The sequence below is a fragment of the Hyperolius riggenbachi genome, chromosome 1, assembly GCF_040937935.1.
Source record: "Hyperolius riggenbachi isolate aHypRig1 chromosome 1, aHypRig1.pri, whole genome shotgun sequence".
Classification (NCBI taxonomy): Eukaryota; Metazoa; Chordata; class Amphibia; order Anura; family Hyperoliidae; genus Hyperolius; species Hyperolius riggenbachi.
In genome coordinates, this window is record NC_090646.1 from 86796992 (window position 1) to 86803284 (window position 6293).

The window sequence follows — 6293 nt, forward strand, 5'->3', positions numbered from 1 at the left end:
ACAAATCAATTGCAGAAGGGGTGTCTGCTTCAATGCACAGCCAGAGTTGCATATCAGACTACAGAAAGCAAATATCAAACTCTGAAAGCAAAAACAGTATGAAAAGCTGTGACAATTACTGTAGTTGTAGCAGGTAGAAAGAGGAGGGATCTATTTTTATTCTTATATTATTACCTGGTCAGCAGCTTTAAATAGGAGGCGCTGCTGACACAGGTTTGTTAAGTAAGAGCATTTTGCCCTTAGTTGTAATGGGCGCTGCTGTGTGGGTAGGCAGGGCTGATGGCTGAGGGAAGGTTGCTAAGCAACCAGACACGCAAGCAGGGGAGCTGTTAGGGAAGAATAACAGCTCTCTGAGGGGTTGAGTTGGGCAGTTGGAGCGGACAGGGGAATGGGAAGGATGCAGCAGGCACAGCTGAGGAGAAGTAGGCCAGACACTGAGCTGACATTGTGGGAGAAAATTACTGCGCCATGATGATTCTTCAATCCTCCATAAGATAAGCCAGCCATCAGTCAATCAAAGCTGACAGGAAGCGGAGAGAGATTTTGGCAGATGCAAAAGAGCCAGGCAGATGTATAACCAGTAGCTGATGATACAGAGGTGCTGAGAAGATGTTTACAAATCTGACACGTATGAAATATGATTAATATGGTGATAAATCAGCGTGTGACAAGAAAGATGCTTGAACATTTTGACTACAGTGAATTGGCTATGGTGATGTCCCTAACTGCTGAAGTATAGTGCTGGTGAGGCTGAGAATTGAGACTGACAATCCCTAATTTCTATGATCATCATCTTTATTGCTATTTTCATAAGTTTTCCTGAATTGTTGCGGAAATGGGAAGAAAGTTTTTTTTTTTTTTTTATGAAAGTCTAAAAACTGCCTATCACCTATGTATGGGGCTATGAAATCGTGATTTTGAGAAGAAAGTGTATCTGCTTAAAGAAATAATCCAGTGCCCTGTCCGCTAAAGGCCTGTTATTTACCCTCATAGCCAACTGACTTTTAAAATATAAAGTGCAAAGAGCATTTTGTTTTTGTTTTTTTAGTGTGGTACAGTGCAAAGTTTTATTTATTAAATACTTACCTTTGGGAAGAGTCGTCCAGCTGGGTTACTTCCTGTAAAAGAAAGGAGAAATGATTAATATGTCAATTTACCAGCAATATTGAAAGATTTCGAAGAAGTACCTGTTAATAGACTGTTTTTCTAGCAATAGACTGATCCTGCAAAAGAACAGAAGAGATTACATACAGGAGCGACAGAATTTGAGATTTACAAATAAACTGTTTTTATTTTTCTGTTTCTTTTTGCAAGCATATTGAGTAGTTTTGCTCATAAGAATGTGACGGAGTCAATTTTTTGTTATTTAATTCTAGTAACCTTATTAATTTACTAAGAATTTTAGTAATTCACTAACCAATTATTTTTTTTTCCTATTATTTATCTGTAACGATCGGTGTAACACAGAGAGGGTCTGATTACCGGTGATCTGCAGTATCACCGAGAATGCAGAATATACCCGATTATTGATGATCTGCAGTATCACCGATAATCAGATATATCTACTAACCTCTGGACACCTGAGAGAGAAGTGAGTGTTTGGGTGTAACAGTAACACTAGTGGACTGTACCTAAGGAGTAGGTACAGAGGCAGTAAGGAATACTGCACAGACATATGCTCCTTCCGTAAGCCTAGACTCTCCCGGGGGAGGAGCTAAGCAGAATGTGGGAAGGACAGAGCGTGAGTGACACCAATGAGCGGGTGTCACTAACAGATCTGGGAACTGCCTCTAACAGTAAGGCTAGTTCTCGAGGTCGGCCAAGCCAGGTCGTCAACACACAGACAGATAAAGTACAGAATCAGAAGGCAGATACGGAATCCAATAACAGGCAGGGTCAGGCAACGGAGAATCAGAATAACGAGGTACAGAATCAGGAGGCAGGTACAGAGTCCAGGAACGAGCAGAGATTGGCAACAGGATATCAGAAATAGCAAGGTACAGAATCAGAGTTCATGAGGATTAGTCAGGCAAGCCGAAGGTCATAACAAATAATACAGTTCAATATTCCTAACGCTAAGGTGTGAGCTTCGTGATCATCAACACCTTTGGAAACTATGCTAGAACACAGATACTGACAAGGTCTGAGTGCTACCACGTAGTGATCACAACGCCAGACACCAGAGAAATGACCAGCACCCAGTATATATACATCAGCGCTTCCAGCGCCTCCCCTAAGTGCTGGACCAATGAAAAGTGGTGGAAATGTCAGCTGACCAGCTTGGTCAGCTGACCTTCTGGCTGTCATATAAACTCTGCCTCTCAGCGCGCGCGCGTCATTCTGAACCTGTGTGGACTATCAGTCACAGCCACACCAGTCACGCTTTGCAATGTCTCTGCTGGCCTGCACGCGGGGTGAGACGCACCGCTATCTGCACATGCGGTGGCCTCCCCGCGTCTGGTCAGACTGTCAGTAGCAGGCCTGTGCGCGCAAACCGCCGTGTCAGACGCGGCGGTTTCTCCACGTTCCGCTATGCCAGCCGCGGAAACAGCCTCCTCATCCTGCGTCCATGCGGCGGCTTTTCCGCGTTTCTTCACATTATCATTAACTTATTAACCAACCACTTTATTAACCTTTAACCATCTAATTGATACATTTATTATTCTGGTTTTTCCTAGGAAACGGTCTGATCTATTGAATAAGTAAAATAGCCAGAATAATTGATCAGACTGAGAGCAAAAAGCAAGAGTACTCTATTTACTATTGAGTTATGAAAGATTTTGCTGATCAGCAAACGTAGAGTGTAAATTGCTCTATATCTGCCTTCTCAGTGAAGCATTAAAGCGAAATTATTTTGGTACTCAGGGTTTTTGGGAACCCAAATAGGGTCTATTTCTCATTAGGGAGAGTGGATACGCTCAGCAAATACTTACCGGGTGGAAAGGTTTTGTGTTATTGTTAACCAGTTGTTTTCCTTCTAGCTTCCGGAAGTGTCCTATAGGAAGAAGACCAGAAGATATTAAGAAGACTGTGATATTAGATTGTGTTGTGTGTAATTCTCATTGGTTATATGGAGTAGAATCTGTATTTTTTTTTTTTTTTAATAAACTTTTTGAATTTTACAACCTGCATTGGTGTTTGTGGAATTCTCCTTCAGTTGGCGGTTTGAAACCATTTACATAGTTACATTTCCTCTGCTCTCTTCAAACACTTCAGTCAGAAACACAGGACACAGGAGCTGCAGCTGTTGGGAGCTCTATTCTCTGTCACACAGAGAGTTACACATAGAGTTAACTGATCAAGTGTGAGGGGAATTTCCCCTCTCCTTTTGGCGTCAGTAAAGTTTGAAAGTACTTTGCTAACAGTAAACAAAGAAGTTGCTACTAAAATGTATACACCAGTACTTAGCAGCACTTCCCAAACAATTCCTGTGTCGAGTGAAAAAAATATGTGAATCGATAGTATTCCTTTAACATTTGAAAAAAAAAAAAAAAGAAATTCATACCGTATTTTTGGGACTATAAGGCCTCTCGCACACTACATGTGTTTCAGATTTTTTATACGATCCAATTTTTGATTCCAATTAAAAAAATTGGATCATATAAAAAAAATCGGAATCGCCTGTAATGTGCAAGAGGCCTGAAATGCTCCTGACCATAAGACGCACCTAGGTTTAAAGGACAAAAACCAGGGGAAAAATATATATACTAAACCTGGTGCATCCATGGTGAAGGAGCATTTTGTGGATTATGCCCCCTTTGTACCTCATGCCACCTTGTACCTCTTATGTCTCCCTGTGTCCTCCTCTGTCCCCCATGTGTCCCCGTCGTGTCCTCCTCTATGTCCCTTTGTGTCCCCCTTGTGTCCTCCTCTATGTCCCTTTGTGTCCTATGTTTGTCCCCTGTCTCCTCCTCTGCATGGACACAGTACAGGGTTTTCCTGACATTGCGGAGGGTTGGGGGTTCGTACTGGCAGGCGTTCACAAGTCAGGAACTCCCTGCATTTGGGCTGTAAGATGCAGTGACTTTTTACCCCACTTTTGGGGGCGAAAAAGTGAGTATTATTGTCAAAAAATACAGTAAATGTAAAGATAAAAATGAAGTTTAGAGTCAATTGAATACATTATTTTCAGTAGAAAAATACATATATTTACAAAAATCTGTACCTCACTCCTGAAAGAGGAACAAATGAAGAAGATGTAGGGACAAAATGAAAGGGGACTGTCCTTCCAAAAGAGGGACATTTGGGAGCTATGCTCTTGTGACCTCCTGTTCTGTCTACTGAGTTATCCTTATGATTGACATTTTGGCAGGCAAGGTAGCAACACTGGTTCTGCTCCTAGGTGTAGTGTGCTTTAGGGTTGGTTCAGATGTGTACCCACAAGTGGGCTGGTGAGGTATATTGTGTATATCCGTGAGAAATAATATCAATTTTGTATCTAGACTATCAATTTGCACTTGGATCACCAAAACAGCTAGAAACGGCCCTGAATGTGCTGCACACAGTGGCGTAGCTAAGGAGCTGTGGGCCCCGATGCAAGTTTTTTTACATGGGGCCCCCCAATCACTCTATACATAACAATTCATACGGCGCACCAAAACCTGCCAAGGACAACTACAGTGTCAGAGGTGCAAGAAGGGAATGAGGAACTGTTTGTTAGTGATCACTGCTATTCAAAGTATCTATAGAAGTGATTATTATGAGCACAGGACCAATAAAGAGCTAATACTGTAGTTGAGGGAGGGCACTTCGGGGCCCCTCTGGCCCAAGGGCCCCGATGCAGTGGCTACCTCTGCACCCCCTATTGCTACGCCCCTGGCTGCACACTAGTGGTTAGCTGTTTCGCCTTGCAGTGCTGGGTCCCCGGTTAGAGTCCCAGCCAGGGCACTATCTGCATGTTCTCCCCATAGGTTTCCCCCGGGCAACCCGGCTTTCCTCCCACATCCCAAAAACATACAGATAAAATAATTGTCTTCCCCTAAATTGGCCCTACACCATGATACATGCACTACACAATATATATAGACACATGACTATGTTAGGAATAAGACTGTGAGCCCCTCTAAGGGACAGTTAGTGACAAGACAGTATACTCTGTACAGCACTGTGGAAGATGTTGGCGCCATAAAAATACTAAATAATAATACATTGTAAAAACATGAAATGTATAAATACTGTAAATGTACACATTCTCTTCTACCACTAGAGGGCAATAGCATACTTCCTAAAGATTCCACAAAGCTTCCAAGAGCAATTTAGTTTCAGCGGCTCATCCATTATGCTATTATCAGGCTTTGTAACGTTCCCTGTTCAAAAGTAAAGCTACCCACTTTCTTTCCTCCCCTTGTATTTCAGGACACTTAAATAATAATAACACATAAAACTTAGTACACCATCTTAGCTCTTCAGGCTGGCACTCACATGAGCAGAATATGAAGAGGCTCAATGCTGATAAAAGGAATATGAAATGTCTTGGCTAGGTGAAAACATCAGCCCTGGATAATCAGCCCAGACTTAAAGGAAACCTAAACTGAGAAGGATATGGATTTTTCCTTTTAAAATAATACCAGTTGCCTGGCTCTCCTGCTAATCATGTTTCTAATACTTTTAGCCACAGCCTCTCAACAAGAATGCAGATCAGGAGCTCTGACTGAAGTCAGCCTGGATTAGTTGCATGCCTGTTTCAGGTGTGAGATCCAGATACTACTGCAGCAAATTGATCAGCAGGAGAGTCAGGCAACTGGTATTATTTAAAGAAAACCTGTACTGAAAAAAAGTTCCCTTGGGGGGTACTCACTTCAGTAGGGGAAGTCTCTGGATCCTATCGAGGCGTCCCCGTCCTCCTGTATCTCACGACGGTCTCGCTACAGCCCCCGGAATGCACAGGCGACAAATCCGACAGCCTGTGCAATATTTACATTTTCGGGCTCCAGCGGGGGCGCTGTTGCGGCTCTTCTGACGGAGATATGCGAAAATAGCCGATCTCCGTCGGGTCCACTCTACTGCGCAGGGCTGTGGCTGTCCCTTTAAAGGGACACTTAAGCTGGGAATAAAAACACCAGTTTTACTTGCCTGGCACCACCACCAGGGGTGTCTTAGGGTTAGGCACCACCTGGGGGAGTCTTAGGGTTAGGCACCACCTGGGGGGTCTTATGGTTAGGCACCACCAGGGGTGTCTTAGGGTTAGGCACCACCAGGGGGGGTCTTAGGGTTAGGCCCCACCAGGGGGGGTTAGGGGAGGGTTCTGTGTGGGAGTAGGGAGAAGTTAGGTCATAGTAATCACAAGGAGCTGT

At 43.4% G+C, this 6293-nt stretch overlaps 1 long non-coding RNA gene across 1 annotated transcript; it reads left to right on the forward strand.

Annotated features, from left to right (window-relative positions):
• Window positions 1-389: 389 nt before the first annotated feature.
• LOC137545678 (uncharacterized) lies at window positions 390-3125 on the forward strand. Its single transcript, XR_011026077.1, has 2 exons — window positions 390-744; window positions 2982-3125. It is a non-coding gene; the product is annotated as an uncharacterized lncRNA (long non-coding RNA).
• The last annotated feature ends 3168 nt before the right edge of the window (window positions 3126-6293 follow it).